This window comes from Equus przewalskii, chromosome 14 (assembly GCF_037783145.1).
Source record: "Equus przewalskii isolate Varuska chromosome 14, EquPr2, whole genome shotgun sequence".
In the NCBI taxonomy this organism is placed as follows: Eukaryota; Metazoa; Chordata; class Mammalia; order Perissodactyla; family Equidae; genus Equus; species Equus przewalskii.
Window position 1 is genome coordinate 35,085,860 of NC_091844.1, and position 19,513 is coordinate 35,105,372.

The 19,513-nt window shown below is 38.3% G+C and overlaps 1 long non-coding RNA gene across 1 annotated transcript; it reads left to right on the forward strand.

Moving 5' to 3' along the window:
• Window positions 1–1,514: 1,514 nt before the first annotated feature.
• On the forward strand, window positions 1,515–16,798 carry LOC139075748 (uncharacterized). The gene is made up of 2 exons (XR_011526503.1): window positions 1,515–1,972; window positions 15,295–16,798. It is a non-coding gene; the product is annotated as an uncharacterized lncRNA (long non-coding RNA).
• Window positions 16,799–19,513: the final 2,715 nt, after the last annotated feature.

Consider the following 19,513-nt stretch of genomic DNA (forward strand, 5'->3'; position numbering starts at 1 on the left):
GCCTCCTTTGTGTTCACATAACACTTTTTAAAAAATACGTATCTTCATTTCTATACTCACTACAGTGCATGATAATTATTTGTATTTTTAGCTCCATCACTAGATTATGAACTCCTTAAGTCCTAAAACAGTGCCTGGCACACAGGTGATACTTGGCAAATTTATATTTTTGGAATTTATAAACAAATGATTGGACAAGATGGACAAAGAGTTCAAATCGAGTTTCAAGTTCAAAACCCGAGATCCATCTCTTCACAGTGTTCCTGCAGTTCGCGGTTCACAATACTCACACCAGAATGGCCTTGGCTGCTTGTTAAAACACTGAAGTCCTCGACTCTGTGAGCACCTCTTCAGTCCAGCTTGAGGGCCAGTGTTGAGACTTGTTTGGGATGTGGGATAAAGCAATCATTCCAAAATCTGGCTGATAATTAGATATTCTGGAGTTCCACTCCAAAGATTCTCACCAGCTCAGTGTGAGGTAGAGACCAGGAGTCCACATTTTTTAAATCTTTTTTTTTTTGAAGATTGGCACCTAAGGTAACAACCGTTGCCAATCTTTTTTTTTTTTTTTTTGCTTTTTCTCCCCAAATCCCCCCAATACATACTTGTATATTTTAGCTGCAGGTCCTTCTAGTTTTGAAATGTGGGACGCTGCCTCAACTTGGCCCGACGAGTGGCGCCATGTCTGCACCCTGGATCCAAACCAGCAAAACACTGCGCCACCGAAGTGCAGCAGTGAGCCCAACCACTCGGCTCCAGGAATCCACATTTTTTTAAGTCCTCAGGTTATCCTTGTGGTTCGTCAGCCAGGTTTGAGAACTACTGGTTTATAGCTCTTCTCATCCAGAGACACAGGTCAGAATCACCTCAGAAAAAATTTTAAGGTTCGCATGTGTAGTTCCCAGCGCCAGAGTGTCTGATTCAGAAGTTTCAGGATGAACTCCTGGTTGAAGAATTTTAAAGTTTGGTGAATGTTGGTAATAAATGAAGCCTTGGTTTCTGTCTCTTCCTTCGAGATTAATCTGCAACCCACTTGATTCTGGGCTTGGTTGCCCTTCCTCGCCGCCCCCCCCCCCCCACCAAAGACTCCGTAGCCCCATTATCCTTTCCTCACGTCTTGATGGTTTTTGCTGTTTTCTGTTTAGTTTCAGTGGCCCGCATGTAGGAGCTGCTCAATAAATGCTTTGAATAAAACTGCTATTATTTGGTAATAATGAAGAGAAGAAATGGCGTTGCAAAAAGCGCTTGGCCCTCGCCCTTCCCTCTCCCCACAACATGAGGTTTTCTTCTACCCCTGTCAAGGTTAAGCACTCTGAGGCCCAGCGGCGGAGAGGGAGAGGGGGCTGGTGGTCTTGACAGGGGAGGGGAACAGGAGAAGGGGTCGAAAAAGCCGAGGCGTTTGGTGAGCTTCTGGAACACGCTTTCAACCCGAATTACGGACGTGCTCAGGTCTGCCCCGCTCTAACACAAGCCCAGAGGGACCAGGCTCACTCCCGCGTCAAGGGATGGAGGTAACACATGGCCGACAACGGTTCGCCTCCTTCCTTCTCCTTTGCGGGGAGCCGCCCTGGCCTCTGCCTTTGGGCACCTCCGGGTGGTTGTCAGCTCTTGGCTTAGCTCTGACGTCCCGACCACGGGCAGGTTTTGTTTCGGCAGTTACTCACTCTCGGTGTATATGGATAGGCTTGACAGCTTAACAGCTCACAACTGTCTCACTGTGACTTTGTGAGAGGGATCCTTTTGAAGAGTTCGCCAGCTGCTTTGAGAAGAGGGGAAAACTACAGTTATAAGCAGTCCGGCTATGAATCATTGTCCCGGCTCGGGAGAGATGACTATGCGCCGCCGACTGGGTCGATTCTCCCCGATTTGGTAAAATGGATCCTAAATACTAAGTGAAGCACACTTACTCGCCATAGAACCTTTCATCGTTTTCCTCTCCTTGTCTAATCAGAACCGGGACTCTTGGGAACAGGTGAGTTACTTGTCCTGAGCTTCTCAAAGCTGGCAGGTTTCGAGCTGTTTGCATGTCATGTAACAATTCATCATCGGGGGTTTTTAAAAGACTCGTCAGGTGCCAAAATATCACTGAAGTGAGTGGAAAAGTGTTCAGATAGGGTCATTCACAAAGGAGCTTTCTGCATAGTTTTATCTACAAGAGGCCCTTGTTCAAAGTCCTGAAAAATAACTCCTTGCCATGAAAGACGTTACTTTCCACGGATGCGGAGCCTCAGCCTAGAGTCACATTAACTGGCTCCCTCCTGCGAAGCTGTGTTATCGGAAAATGGCAGTTATCAAGACGACACTTTTGTCAATTTTAGTGAATTGGATTCTCAGCTTCAAATTAGCAGAGAGTTTTTTTTTTCTTTTTTCATTTAAATGCCCTTGCTTCTTGAAACATTAATAGCGGGGGAAAGGACAGTAAGTGATTGCACATGGAAAATGAAAATGCTCACTAATTTCGGCTTGAAAGGTCTGGGGGTTGAGATAATTACGCTTGCGTAAGTGGTCTCTAGCTTTCACTTTGAGTTTAGGTTACATTTCTCTATGCTTCAGAACTTTATTTTCAGATCCCATGCCTATCTTGTAAAAAATTGACGTTGTCTGTATCTCTAAAGGAAATACCCTCTTAGAAAAACGCAAGGGCACACTATTAAAACAAGCAGAGTTTTTGTACCTTTGAAAAAATATAAATCATACTGTAAAACAGTATTGTTATGAAAAACCAAGTCAAATTTCCTGTCAGAGAAACTTGAGATTGGCTATTTTATTGGAAAACCACAGGGCTATGATATATCTTGTTTATCCATTGTTTGCCCATCAGAAAGAACGGCCTTCTATGCTGAGGTCTTGAATGCATTTGACTGGCTCGTGATGTTGGACACTTCATCGGCTTTCTACATATTTATGTAACTTTGACTTGGCGCTGAGCATATACCTTTTCCTGCACAAATATTTACATTTCTGAGGAATCCTTTTAATTTAAGGATGTCATGCAATTTGTGGTCTCCGTGTACAGACTCAGACGACTAAATTTGCAATTGAAGCTACAAATTTTGCTTTCAGAAACTATGACTTCTGTTTGTTTTTACAACAAACGCAGTGGCAAATCAAGGGTTTATTTTAATATGTCTTTTTTCCTATAAAACAACAAAGTGGCAGCATCTCCTGAATATATGTGTTTGCTTGTCTCTAAATGTCTATGGACGACCTGACTGATCAGCCCTCCTGACACATACGGACGTCCTCACAAGTGTGACAGATAGGATTAAATATCATTTCTCCAAGGACTGATCAGAAGCTTAATAACTGCAGGATATTCATATTTTTTCTTTACCTGCAACTTCGTTGAATATAAATACTGAATGGTGATACAAGTAATGGTAATTTGGGGCATTTAATGTGGCATTTTCTGTCGATACAGTGTTTTATCACCATCAGCTAGTTAACCTCCTAACACCGCTGTGAACTAATTAGTTCAGTTGGGTTCATATCCTATATTGCTCAAAAGGAATCTTCCTATTATGTCTGTTGTACAGCAGGAAAAGGTACTGAAATGCTGCTTGGTGAGGGAATGCACAAATTGAACACAAAGGCGCTACTTCACTCTGGAGTCCCCACGTGACCTTTGTAAATGAATAGTGTGTTAAGCTGTAAGTGTATTCTATTTGGAGCAGAAAGCCTTGTTTTGAAGGCTTCACGTTTCTCTCCCAGCACTTAAATAGCTGTGTGACTTTCAGGCAATCACTGGAGCCTTCCTATCCTCAGTTTCGCCATCTGTAAAATGGTGATAATGATGTAGCTTATCTACTGTGCTAGTGCCGTAAAGAGATCGAATAAAAGTATACGGGAAGGCGCTTTACCGTTGAAGCCTTTTTATTGTTATAAACATCCAGCTGAAAGGGGAGCGTGGCTGCTCTTCCTTCTCAACGGCTTCTGCTTGCTTTGGCTCAGTGTTTTCTCATCTTCAACTATTCACAAATCACTTTCACGATCATTGCTATATCTTTGTCTCCCCGTGCTATTATTTGCATAATTTTCTTTAAATCTCCTTTAAAATATATTTACATGTATTTTAAAAGGGAATTTTATGTCATTCTCATAAATGAGATTGCAATACCACTGCTAAGAACAGAAAGTAATAGTAAAAATAAATAAAATAAAAACCAAGTCAATACACATTGCTCTGGGTATCGCCCGGTGCTGTGTGCACTACATTTTGAGAAGTGCTGGTTCAGGGGATGGCGATGGTACTTGTTGAGGCTTTGATTGTAGAAGTGGGGAGTCTGGGTGAGGCAGGGAGCTTGCTCTGATCCTCATGGCTGGCCTTGCCTGCCTTCGTCTTCTCAGCCAGATTGTCTGGCCCTGGGGGCGACGAATTGGAAGCCACTGGTTGTGACAACAGGGGAGCTGGAAGGGAGAGGTCGATGACCAAGTAGGCTCTTCTCTCTCCTTATACCTAAGGGAAATTTTAGTGGCATCTGCTCAATTGGAATGTGTGACTAATGGTCAAAGAGGGTCACAGGAGTAAAATAAGAGACACTGTTAATGCTTCACCAATAAATAGAGCATTTTATGGGATCTGTGTCTGTGAGCCATAGTGCATTCTGTTTGGAAAAACAGCAGCAGATTTGCTGTTCTCTATGTTGTAAAAATTAAAAGATTTGCCGACTTTCGAAGTACAACTTTGAAAATGGAGAGAGTGCAGACACATCTTTAAACTTCTCGGCCATTGTACATCTGTTTCTATGAGAAGTAAACTTAAAATGTAAAGTTTCCATTGAGTTTCCATTTAGAACATGATGAGGGAAAAAATAAAGCTTTTCTTCTACTGCTGGGGAAAGTTTCTGTCCTCTTCCTCTGGCATTTTATTGGAATTTGCACAGGGAATATAAATTTATTAGTCCAATTGAACATACTTAAAAAAGAAAATCTGCCATAAAAATCACATAAAAATTTCTAATCTGTATATATAAGTATAAACATATATTATAATTATACTTTTAATCTGTAAGCTTTTACACCATCATCTACTTTCAAAGGCTTAGAAAATTGCAAAATTTCAGGTCTACATAGCCCAATTCTTTCAAAGAATTAAAAATGCTTTCATATGTTATTTCATTGTTTTCTACAGTTCCACAGAAGTAGAGAAAAAAAGATGCTATAGTTCTGGCTAAAAATAGATACCATGATTCCACTTCAAGAATAGATAAAACTAAGGTCCGGAGATGTAACGTCATATTTCCTATAGTTAGTGTGGATCAGAACATGAGGTTTAATCCACCAAAAGTTAAGCTTTTATTTCAAAATTGTCTTTCCCTAAATAGCGTTGGCTGCCCTTCTGTTGAGAATCATAGATCCTATGAGAGTTCTTGATATCCCTTCCATCCCTCTTGTTGTGATTTCAATAGGTTTTAGTTCATCCAGGCAAGGAGTTTAATCAATTTCTGTACCCATATAATTTTGTACTCATTGAAGGTACTTCCTAGAAATAATCTCAATGATAATAAAGAGTTCAGTATCAGTGCTAACTGCGTCAGATATTTCAGACTTTGAGATATGTAGTATTTTGCAATTTGCCATCCCAAGTCTCATGTGATATTTCTCCAAAATGCAAGGAGGTTTCAGCAGATTGTGCCACCCCATCAGGGAAGTGAGAGTCAGGAGTCTAAATGTAGCTGTTATAGTAAATGGGATCCTCCTGCAAATGTTCGTATGTATGTTTGAAAGACCACTGATTCTTTTCAATTTCCTTTATTAACTCTTGAAAATGTGGCTCACTCAAATAATTGTATTCGTAACTAGTTGATGCAGTTATATATTATAAAAGAACTGAAAATCTTGAATTTGCAACACTTTTTTACTTTCTTCGAGCCATTTTTAAAGGAAAATAATAATATGCTTCAAGTTCTGTTTCACTGTGCATAAACTACAAACCCATGAGCATTCATTATTAGTACACATTAAAAATTCATTGATGAAAGTTTGAAATTCCTTAAAATCATTTGAAATGCCAACAGGCTATTCTCCATTACATTGCCATCGATTATAAGAATTCTAAAAATTATTTCCTTGACATCTGCCTGCCTAAAATTACACCCAATGGACTCAAGAAGCACGAATTAATTATTCTTGTTTTCAGGGCTGGAGCTGCAAATGCTTTGAAAAGAAATTGGCCCAATGTACTAGGCACATTACAAATTCAGAAATGGAATAAAAATCAGCCTCCACATTACGAAAGCAAATTCATAAGCACAGGGAACATCAATTTCAGGCTTTCTTTGCTAGTTCTATTTAGTTCCTTTTCTTTCTTGCTGTTATCACATGCAAGCATATCCTAGCTTGACTGAAATCTATTTTGCTTTCCTAACGAACTTATATAACATCTCTCCATAAGACATTATTTCTCTCATATTCAGATAAGTCTCTGAGGCCACATAAAACCAGAAGACAATGGCAATGATATCCTTTGATTGTAAGCTCTGATTGTTGGTATTCATGATTGAACTGAGAAGTATACTGGAGCTAAAATTATATTTAACTATTCGTGAAGAAACGCTTAGATGAAAGTGAACAAAACAGAAATTGTTACAAAAATTATGAAGCCTTATTAGTAATATAATTTCAATCTTAATAAATAATGCAAACAAACAATAAAAGCTGAGAGTGATTAAGCTAAGAGTGAAGAGCACTAGCTATATGTTAAGAGCATAGATTTGATAGAATTGTGCCTCCTTAATGAAAAAGCTTGAAGCGATTCCCAATTTATCATACAAATTTTGTAAGGATGTGATTGATTTCATTGTTTAAATTCAGCTTTATTGCTTCACAAAAATTCTCATAAATGGTCTTGTATAATCATTTCCTTCTAAAGTAACATACTAATTAATTTCAATTAAATATATGTAAAAGAAGATATATTTTGAAAAATGCGTCTCCCTTGCCATTTGTTAATATATTGAAAAAGTGTAAACCTTGAAACATTTAGCATAGAAAATATTCATTTTTGGTAATTTCTCAAGGGGGCAATTTATTAAATGAAAGGCTTTTAACATTAGCTAAAAGCAGCCCTGTAAATCATGGGTGTCATCAAACTGCTTCATCACTTCATTAATTTAAAAGATTATTATATGCGTAACTGACATAATTTTGAACAATGTTACATGGTTAATTTATTAATGTAGAAAAGCAGAAATGACACACTGATTTGATTTATTTTTTGTAATTGTATAATTTTAGAACTTTTGCCGATCTATGACTTTCACTCACAGAAGAAATGATTCAGTGTCTCACTACTCATTTTATCGAGGTCCCTTCCTGATAATGCTTTGCCAGTAGTAATGTCTTCTGGTCATTTAATTTTAAAATACATTGGTAAGAGTGCAAGACAAAGCCATTAAAAAAACGACTTCTTTTTTAAAGTCCAGTGGTCAAATATAGGATATATACCTTTCCATAATGATTATTATGAGATTCTAATTTAAAAAAATGTTTTTTTGAGCTTTTTGGAGAATATCATATTATTAAAGTACTATTGTTTTAATTATGCACAATTAGAAATTACTTCTGCTTTATATTTTACAATAATTTCTTTTCTAAACACCTGTGTATTTATGAAAATCACCTTAGAGACTATGCATTGTAAGGACCTAGTTAAATGATTCTTTAATGATTATTTTTCTTTCGTCATTGTAGGTGGTAACCTTCCTGGGAATTTTGTGAAAGGTTAAAAAAGTTAGAGAAGTCATTGGGTTAAATTTTATTTAGGTCTATTTTTGATCATGCCTGAGAAAAGGATTTATTCCCCCTGTTTGATTTCAAATCTGGGGCAAATAATATCTATGTACCACTTTTTCTGTTTTTTGGGGGGTTTTGTAGTTATAAAATAACAATTGAGATACTTTATATAAAATTGATTGCATTATTCTTTATAATAAGAAATCATTTTGAAATGTGAACTTGCAAAACGTTTGATTATATTCTTATTTAAGCTTAATTCTTTGTCACAATGCAGCAAGAGTGCAAATCTCAGAGAATCTTCTGACTAGTGTTAAATTTCTTTTGGTCTTTTTAAGCTACAAAACAGAGATCAGGACAGAGGTCATAAAACCTGTATTTCAACAGTAGAGCTCTGAATTTCCCAAGTGAAATACACCCATCCACTTAATTCAGAGACAGGGACATAATCAAATTAGTGACCAGCGGGAATGTTTCACATCTCTAATTATTATAAGTGCATACACAAAACTGGGGTGAATAAAGCTGTGAAGATGGTAGGCACACTTTTTACGTTCTGTTTATTTATGTACATATAATAAATTCTACCTTAAAGTCTTCTATTTGGCAAATTTCTAAAATTATATTGAAATGCCATTTCGGTGTTATAAAATCTCAGTTTGGTCAAAAAGACTACATGTAATATCGTTTTAGATAGAAATTTCCAAGAGCATATGATTGAAAATAAAAGTTCTAGGTAGTATTTAAAGCAGTCTAATTCAGCTACTTACCCCGGTGTTCTGTCTATTGATGGTGAAGCCGAAATGTACTTAATAGTATCTTTCTTGGATTGAAATTGCTAATTATCCAAGGAGGCAGCCTCCGTGGATGGTAATAATTTATTCAATGATTCATTGTAAGCACTGTAGTCAGCACAGGACTAGCATCTTCTACGTGAAGGTTCTCGAGCTATCCTGAAAAAATATCTATTAGCACGTTTGCCTGACAAGGGAGAGCTTTCTGCTAACCGAGAAAGACTTCCTGCATTTATTTTTCTGGTTAGTTTTGATGCTTGTCAGTATGGGCAAAAGTAAAACAATTTTTAAAAATATTCTAAGCAAACATTTTGAAAAAATATTCATTCAGCATCGGAGTGTCTTAACTTACCGATTAAATTTTTTTTTTGACAAATGGGGTGAGGAGGAAGGAAATGAATACTTCTAAAATATTTTAAAGATAGGAAAGATTAGATACGTTGTTCTCAAACGGTGGTGATCCTCAACAGGCTATGTCTTGCTTAATTAAGAAAGAATGATTAGGGGCCGGCCAGGTGGCGCAGCGGTTAAGTTCGCACGGCCCGGGGTTCACTGGTTTGGATCCGGGGTGCGGACGTGGCACCGCTTGGCACACCATGCTGTGGTAGGCGTCCCACATATAAAGTAGAGGAAGATGGGCATGGATATTAGCTCAGGGCCAGTCTTCCTCAGCAAAAAGAGGAGCATTGGCAGTAGTTAGCTCAGGGCTGATCTTCCTCAAAAAAAAAAAAGGCTTACCGTTAGTTTCACCATAATTGATATTGATCAATATATCCCTCTGTTCCTCCCTCTTTCCTTCCATTTGCTATATACTAGGGAATAGATTCCCAATGAATAATCAAAACTTGACTTAGAAAATTCCTACCCACTGCAGTAGTTTAAGGAAAGGACAGTGAAACACATGCGCTGAAATTGGGAGGCCGCGTGGCAAACAGGAGGGCTCAGGGAATGACGATGAAAGATATATTTCTATTTAAGATTTACTGAACTCATCGGCGTAATACTGCTCTAAGGAAAACGCTCTAAAATACATGGTGTCTGCCTTGAGGGGTTAAGATCTAAATTAGACAGATAAGACAAGCTAGACAGAAAGTCACTGTAAGAAAACATATACCTGCACAGTGAAATATTTTGAGGTCTAGGCAGTTACAAGATTCAACAAACTCAGAGTGGAATTTGGCCGAGAGGGAATAAAACCAAATGTCTTCATTCTCTGTACTGGATTTCCTTCAGTACAGCGTCATAGGAAATATCTTTTACTCTCAACAAATCTGTGTCTCTGTTCTGCTCCTAAGGTGAATTTGAGAAAATAAAAATTCTATGTTAATAGACAGGGCCGAGAATATATTTCCTCACACTGCATCTCTGAAGGCATGAACCCTGAGCCTCGAGCTGAGGTGGTTGCTCTTTGTGAACAGAGTTTAGCAGTTAAAACAACTGAGTTGAATGTCTTTGCTCAGGAAAGATTGGCAATTATGCCAAATTATGTCTAATAGTTTTAGAATGTGGAGTTGTGTTTATTAATGTCTGAAGGGAGGTCCTAAATCTCCTTTTCCCCCCAAACTCCAGTTTCGACTTTAGCTGTCATTTTAAAAGATGAAAGAACTGGCTTCATTAAGCGAAGGAGCCTTGAATTTCATTTTTTAATTTAAAACACGCATGCGCCACACCTATTTCAATTTGACAAGCCTAGTTATCTTTCTAAGTTTTCACCTCATTTGTTCATAATATTTTGTTGGATGTGAAACATGAATGTCATTCTTGAATTGAAACCGTTTCTCCTTTTTTGTCTTTGTTAACTTGCACTGCCGGCTACTGTATAGTTTTTCACTCTTCTTGGGCTTATAAATTAATATTAAATATTTGTGAATTTCACTATTCATTTTAAATGAATTCCTTTTCGTGAACAGTACACATAAACTCTGAAAGGGGAGCAAAAAGCATACATGCATAAATCACCAAGCTAAAAGAAATAGAATTCCTGGTCTTCTTGTTTTTAGTTTTTCAAATTTGTGAGTATGTATTAGATGTCTGTTACGGCAAGGTTGTATGTGGGTCTTATGAAGCAGTTTGACACAATGTCCCTGCCAGTCTGGAAAATAAGAAAATATAAATCAAACAATAAGCAAGGATTTAAATAACTGACAAAACAAGAGAAGCTGTGTCACCAGACAGCCATCTTAATTGAGTAAACACGAACAGCTCTGGGTTAGAGGAGGTGAGGTTATGCTAGGCTGAGGTGATCAGGAAAGTTTGAGAGAGAGTGGAATTACAGATGGACATTAAAGTGTAGGTATGGTTTGCTGGGGGAAGAGAAGAGGAAAGGCCAAGGTTGTAAGGATATAAGGTTCTTTACTTATTGCATTAAGTTTGACGCCACCAAGGGCTCTAGCACATTCATGTAATAATAATTCTTGTAATAAGAATACACATTCAGGGAACGCATAGAAAAGCACTCGAGAAGAACTCTGCATTGCTCCTTAAGGAGCCCCTGATGTGCGTTCCCCTGATTTGATCTGCCCCACCCACGGGGTAGGAAGGGACATCAGAAAGATGCATTGGGTGCTCTACATGATTCTCCACATCTTTTGGTGGAAAAAATGCACTCGTCCCCAAGTACGATAGCGCAGTGGGACTTGGCCCGTGTCGGTGCTGAGTGTGTGTGGTTCTGTGTGGGCCCGGTTGAGAGAAGCGTGTTAAGCCTCAGGAGCTTCAGGTTGTGTAGGAAACGTCCTCCGCCATCTGTCTAGTTGGCTGCCTTGGCGTGTTTGATGGGAAGTTGCAGAAACTTAGCCGGTGTCCCCCTGTGCCCCAGCATGGTCATGGGTGTCACAGTCCACAAAGGTCCCCCGTGAGTGCCAGGAGCAGGGCGTGACAGAGCTCTTCCCTGTCTGCATAGAGACTCTAACCAAGAGCAACAAATGATTTGGCAGGAAACTAAATTACAGAAGAAATACATGACTGTGAAAAATGGAAACAATCCCGAAGTGTCTATAGCAAAAAGTGCAGTCTCTGCTGCTCTATCCTCCCATATGATTTCCCTCCTCAGAGGGAAGTGTTATGAAAGGTTTAGCAATTATTTGAAACCAAATAAAACACAAATGGAATCATATGATACATTTAAAAGAATTTAGCAGTGTAACCACTGAATTCCACCTCAATTCATGTAGATCTACTGCATTCTTTAAATGGCTGCATAATTTTCCATAGTTTGGTTGAATGGTGGTTTATTTAACGCCCTTCCTATTGGTGATATTTAGGCTGGATCCCAGTTTGCACTATAATAAACAATACTGCAATGGACTTTTTGTAATATATTTTTTCTTACCTGTTCAAACACCTGTATATTTAGTTCCTAAGAGTTCTAGGTCACAGGGCGTGGACATTTAAAATGTTAATTAATATTGCTAAATTGATTCAAAAAGATTGCACCAATTTATGCTCCCACAAAAAATTTACGAGAGGATTCATCTTCCCACATTCATGACCACGGTTGGTATAATCAATTTTTCTTAATTTGAGCACTCTGATGGAGGAAAAAGCATATTTTTAATTTAGATTTTATTATAATTCCCTTAGATTATATATAACTTCCTATGTGAATTGGTAATTTGTATTTCTTCTTCCATGAATTTCCAGTTCATGGTCTTTACAAAACTTTTCTGTTAGTTTCTTTGTCTTACTTTTTTAAAAAGCTTTATCCCTGTGAATTTATTTTATATGCCCTTTCAAGAAAACTTTTGATCTCAGGGAGTCTGATTATCCGAATAAGAAGGCAATTTCCAACGCTGGCTTTTCTGTAGCGTCTTCTGGGATGCATAGAAAAAGCACTGGCCCTGGAGATCAACAGCCTCAGGGTCTCCTCCAGCTACTGTTATCCACTAATGGTGTGAGCTGGGGCACGCCACATGACTTTCTTTTTTTGTTTTATTAAGATATAATTGACAAATAAAATTGTATATATTTAAAGTGTACAATGTGATGATTTGATATATGTGACATTGTGAAATATTTACTGCAATCAGGTTAATTAGCACATCTATCACTCACATAGTTACCTTTTTTTTTTTAATGTGGTGAGAATGCTTACAGTTATAGTCTCAGCCAGTTTCAAGCATATAATACAATATTAACTATAATCACCATCCTGTACATTAGATTCTCAGAATTTATGAATCTTATAACTGGGAGTTTGTACCCTTTGACCAACATCTGCCCATTCCCCACATCCTCCAGCCCCTAGGAACCACCATTCTCCTTTCTGTTTTTATGAGTTTGATACTTTTTTTTTAGATTTCACAGATAAGTGATACCATACAATATTTATTTTTTTCTCTTTGGCTTATTTCACTTAGCATAATGCCCTCCAGGTTCAACCATGTTGTTGCAAATGGCAGAACTGCCTCCTTCTTTATGGCTGAATAATATTCCATTGTATATACATACCACATTTTCTTTATTTGTTCATCTGCTGACAGACTTTTAGGTTGTTTCCACACCTTCGCTATTGTGAATAATGCTGTAATGAACATGGGAATGCAGATTTCTCTCTGAGATAACTGATTTTATTTCCTTTGAATATATACCTAAAAGTGGGATTGCTGGATCATATGGCAAAAATTAAAAATTTTTAATTTTTTGAGGAACCTCCATACTGTTTTCCATAATGGCTCTACCAATTTGTATTCCACCAATGGCATATAAGGGTTCCCTTTACTCCACATTCTCACTGACATATAACCCTTTTATATCATAGTTTTCCTATTAATAAAATAAGGGGGTGAAATTAGATGATCTATGATGTCTTATATATGAGTAAGTCCCAGATTCACAGTCTAGCAATCATTCATTTATTTATTCTACCAATGTTCAGTGGATGTTGAATATTTGTGAAACACTATGCTAGGGGCTAGACAGACAATAGAAAATGGATGTGACCCTTACCTTCATGGAGTTTAATCACACAGGTAAATCTGTAACTGTGTGCTGTGAAGGGCTCTTAAAGGAAAGCAATAGGATTCTATGGAAGCTTATAACAGAGAGACCTGGCCACAGAGAGACAGTGAAGATCTGGGAATGTCTTGAAGAGGAGATAATATTACAGATGAAACTTGGAGGCTAAGTAGTAGCTAACTATTGAAAGGAGGTGAGGATAGCAGAGTGGTCAGAGAACAGCATGTGCAAAGGCCCTGAAGGCAAAGGAGTTGTGTAGAACAGTAGTCCCCAAAGTGGGCTGTATGAAATGATCCAATGAGGTAGGTGTAGGAAGAAAGTATAAGACCCTGTAAGTATTTTTAATAAAGATAAGCAAAAAGTTAAGCTTTAATAGTATTTAGTATATGGTCTGACACATGTGGCCTCATTCATTCATTACCACAGTTTCGTGTGGTAAGTGAGCTTTCTAAGAAAGAATGGAAATTCCCCAAACCTCTGGGTCATCCACAGTGTCCTTCCTTGCTCACTCAGCACATAGTGACCTTTTATAGTTTATACCTATGCCACCCTAAGTGGGAGTTATAGCTGATAAAATCAGTTTAAATTAATTCTCACTAAATGGACCAGTAGCTTAAAAAGATTGTAGCAATCGTAAACTGAAGATAATACAGTACGAACAAGGCATGCACAAATGAGCAACAGGCATATGGCAGAGTTGGCCTTCTGCTCTTCATACAAATTCTTCATTGGGCTTTCTACAGGTCAAGGCAATGGTGATCTAGTCAGTCAGATCTCATCAGAAGTTGGCAAAAAAAACCAAAAAAGGAATCAAGATGGTGAGGAAGACCACGTGACATAGGTGTTTACATCCACTTTGCACCTTCCCTTTACCTAATGATGCTTTTGACACTAAGGGAGAAGAAACTCTCTTTTTTTCTTTTTTTTAAAGATTTTATTTTTTCCTTTTTTCCCCAAAGCCCCCCGGAACATAGTTGTATATTCTTCTTTGTGGGTCCTTCTGGTTGTGGCATGTGGGACGCTGCCTCAGTGTGGTTTGATGAGCAGTGCCATGTATGTGCCCAGGATTCGAAGCAATGAGACACTGAGCCGCCTGCAGCGGAGCCCGCAAACTCAACCACTCGGCCACGGGGCCAGCCCTGAGAAACTGTCTTTTGAAAGAAACTTGGTACCTTGAGGAAAACGTTTTGAAAATGGTACTTAGAAATATTTCCAACTTGATGTGATTTTTATTTCTGAAAAAAATCATGTGTGTCTCCTACAAAATTCCTTGTATCTCTACAGTTTAAACACTTGGAAACGAATATTTTCTAATTCTTTTAAAATCCTCCAGATGAAGCGTGTCAGTGAGCTTTGAACGAGAATGTGACCAATATGAACATGGCACACCTTCTGACTCCTTTTTCACAGGAAAGATGGAAATTCATTTGCGGAATTTCAGCGAAAACTCTTTGATAATTTGATAAAGGGTGTGATTGAAAGCGAATCAGTGTAACCAAGCATGTGCTTCTTCCATTCAGATTTACACATCTTTGCAAAGGAACTGTTTTAGTTTGGACAAACAATAAAATCCAATATTTTAAAACAAAATTGAGACTTTAAATGATAATAAGAAATATTCAGTGATGGACTATATATATTAATATTTTAGGTGAGAGCAAAAAGGTTTTTTGCATTGTTAATAAAATAAAAATTGCTTTAAATATCTATGTTACCTTAGGTCATTCTTTTCTAAGTTTTATTTAATGTGTGATTCTTAATTTATAAATTAACAAGTATAGTATATTGATGGTGCGTGTTTATTTTTTTTCAGCTGATTTTAACCATTAAAAATGATTGAAGACCACTGGTACTGGCCTCAGTGTGAAGAGCTTCTGGAGGAGAGACGCCCGTGTGGGTTCAAGGGTTCTGGAAGAGGAATTTGATCTATTCAGAAAGCATGGAGCAGCTGAATCAATTGTTCAATGATCTGGTCATGCTGTGGTACCATTTACAGTTACATATAGATTCCTAATTTGTAATTCACTCCACGCAGGACAATGGACCAACTGTCTGATGCTAGCTGATGATAATAATTTACAAATATTTGTCATTTCAGCTCTCAAGCAAGGTTCACACTCCACCAAGCAAATGGACCATTGATCAAACATTGGTTTGTTCAGGTGACAGCTATATTATAGGGTCTGTTTATCTCACTGGCACTTAGGAAATTCAGTCCCTAAATGCATCCAGATGATCTAGCTATTTCTCTCGTGTGTGTGTGTGTGTGTGTGTGCGTGTGTGTGTGTGTTAGGAGATATACCAGGGAACCTGAGAAGCAAAGACTGCAGAAGAAAATGAGAGTGTTAAGGAATAAATACAGTGCCAACATTGTGTCTGTGAATGTGTGTGTGGTGGGGGGATCTTTCTCATTCCTATTTATTACTGGTCCCTCCTTTCTGCATAGTATTTCCCACTGTTTTCTTAAACGATACATTCCAGGGCACTCAAAGTCATACTCTCTTATACATGTAGGCACAGCACATTGAGGGTTTAATCAGTGTTAAAAATGGTCACGAGTCGCCTCACGTTGTTTTAATGTATAGTCTCAGGCTGGCAGAGAAAAGTTATCCTCGTCATCCAGGCAGTTTTCTATGAGGGTTGGCGTCAGTCACTCACCGGCCAGCGGGAATGAGTCACGTCACTTCGTTTCCCACCTTTACCAGTTTTGTCTTGGTGCTCCTCTTCTCAGCCCTTTGGTTGCCAGGACTGGTGATTTACCCTGGAGCTTTCGTATCGTCCTTCTTGGAGATCAGGGCTTTCCAAACGACAATCTCTCATCCAAATGATCTCGTGTCCTTTAGCTTTCAAACTGAGTTGTATCTCATTGCCAAGAGTTGTTTGGGGAGATTCTAGGTCATTTTTATTACAAGTTTGGTAGAAGTAAGATGATGCAAAGAAGGATTTCAAAATCAGCCTTTCAGAAACCACTTTGATTTACAGCTAAGTTATGGTTGTTTCCAAATTGATTCTTTCTCCCCTTCTCCAACTGCCCCACCAAAGAAGCTCACCAGAAGAACTGTGCTGTGCTTTGAATGGGTGCCACAAAGGTGGCGTTACAGCCATACCTGAAGATCAGAGAAGCAGCAGGTTAAAATCACCTAACTTGTTAGGAGCAAAATTAAAGTAGGAACAAACCAAATGAGTTGTTAAATTACAGGTAACTGTTTCACCAAATACATAGCTCATTCAAATGCCTCAGAGTCCACAGTAAGAGGCCAGGGCGATACGAAAATAGTAAAATTTCTGGACTGTTAATGAATAAATATGTGTAAACTCAACTTTAATGTAAATAGTTAATTTCTCTGCCCTCCTCCTTCTTCCCCCGCCCCTTAAATAAAAATATCAGTAAGCTGTTAATAGTCTATCCTGTTCTATGCATAATAAAATAAAGCAGAGAAACAGATAATGCTAACGGCTCAACTAAAATCTAGTAATAATAATGGTAGTAATAATAGCTAACTTGTCAAGAGCACTCATTAAATGCTGGGAAGCATGCTAAGAACTCGAATTCCATGCTCTTATATAGACCAAGGAACAGAGGTAAGTAACTTTGCCAATTAATGCAGCTGGTCAGCATTGTAGTGGACATTGCATCTGGATGCGGCGACCCCAGAGCTCACACACTTAATTAGTATGCCATTTACCTCATCCGCATTTATTTCCTGATGAATTAATATTGAATGAGCAACAGTTACCCCTCTGTAATATTTTCCCTCCTATGAGAGGTTGGCACTCATCGGTGTTTATAACTTTTCCTTCTTGTCTGGCCCACATTTCATAATTACCCACTTTCCAAGTGTATTTTTTATACGCTCTCCATGTGGTTAATGCATCTGTTTCATCAGAGCTATCAGCACAGGCATTGCACATAGCAGGCATTAAATCGGAAGTTTGTTGAATGAATGAGCGAATACCAAGTTATTTCCAAGCAAAGTCTTCTCTTTCATATATCACAAGGGAACTACTTATTTTGACCACTTGGCATTTTTAACTCCAGTTCTCCTTACTGATATGCTTTCCACTGATGAAAACATTTGAAACTCTCTAATCTATAGTAAAAATTAGTTCTTGCATGTAGCACTTTATGACACACACACACACACACACACACACACACACAGACACACTTTAATTTTATTTTTTGCAGAAGTTGTGCTAGCAATTTGCAATGGGTTTTTGAAGTCATTGCTGGTTTCTTGCTCAGTAGCCCTAGAGGCTGTCTATGTAAAGTTCTCTCATCCTTTCCTGGGAGGGGGGCACTCCTACAGCACAGATGTTTTTCCAATTTTTCTTCAGTTTACTAAAACTCAGTTTATACCAATGATCTAACTCCATGAATATATAATACTCACCGAGTAGCAGGCATTCAGGAAACTATCAGAAACTGTAAGGATTCCTTGCAGTTTTGAGTGAGTGACTGATGGAACAGCCTTAGGTTTTTCTGAGACTCAGGATGAAAAGAAATATCCATGGATTTATGTCACCTCGTGGAGTTCCTGGTGATTAGCTCTTGGGCATTATTTAAAAACTCTTTTAGGATAAGTGTCGTTTGTAAATTGATTTGTGCAAACACATATATATTATTTATAACCTTGTCATTTGCATGATAAGTTAGTTTGTTTTCTTCTGCTGAATTCTCTTCATTTCTGAGAAGCCTGAAGAACAGCATCCTTCAGAGTGGGAAGACAAAACAGGAGGAGCGGCCGTTGATGCATTGCTCATGACGTTCCAGGACCCTCTGTTCTAAGCTACTTTTTGAAAGTATTCAACATATGATTGAATCTTAGAACTTTAGTTTCTTTTTATTATTTTTTCCCCTGTGGGTAGTTTCACGTGTATACATGCGAATGAATGTGTGTGAGATTAAAATTATTGTTAGAAATGGTCTGTGCATGTATAAGCATGCTTTTCTACACTAATGGTAGCATATTGTGCTCATGCCTCTGTATCTTGCCTTTTGCATTTAACAAAGTGTCTTAGAAGTAATCTCATCCCCTTATGCTACAGTGGGCATCTGATGGCTGCCTATCCGGGGTCCATTCTCTCCTCCTTTCCTGAAGTGTTCAGGGTTTCATTTACTTCTCCATGCCTACAGAGCTTCCAGGAAGCATGCCACCCTGAGCTGACTGGACAAAGCTGGCCAATACTTCCCATTCTCATGGCTCGTACAATCAGGATGAACTTCACGATTCTTGCTTGGAACACTGGCGCAGAAGCGCTCTCTTCTCCCTTCGAGTGGAGCAAGAAACCCTAGTGATGGTTGATAAGTCTCCCATGACCATGAGAGAACCAGGCTTGGGATGAAGCTATCATCTTTGATGGCAAATTGTAGAAAAGAAACTAAGTCTTTGAGAATTTCACGTTTATGTGACCCAATAAATCTCCTTTATTATTTAAATCAGTTTGCAGTGGATTTTCTGTTACTTGCAGGGTAAAGACTCGACTGATTCAGGTACATATAAATCTACCTCATTCTTTTTAAAGGCCTGAGTATGACTACGTCACAATACACTGACTGAACATTCAGGTTGCTCCAGTCTGCTGGTATTGACCACGTTGCAACCAGTAACTACGTATGTATCTTCACACACATGTTCAAGTCTAGCAGTAGGATAAATTCTTAGAAGTCAAATTGGAGATCTTGGGATGTGTGTATAGTCAATTTGATAAACCGTATTTGGAAATACAAACAAAGATCAAATGAAGAAGTCGCCTGTAGGGCTCAAAATGTGATGAATGGGCATTCTCCGTATATTCTTTTTAAGTGATTTTTTAAAAACCATGTGGAACACAATTTTTCCCAGGAAAGGAAAAAAGATTGCACTCGGAAGCATTAAATTGTATATCTTAAAGGCATCTTAGAAATAATCAGGTCTGGCCGCTTCATTTTATAAATGAGGAAACTGCATTCCTGGGAAGTTCAGAAATTCGTCCACACAGCAGTTCAGATCAGAGAAGACATGAGAATCCAGGTTTCCAGACTTCTCACT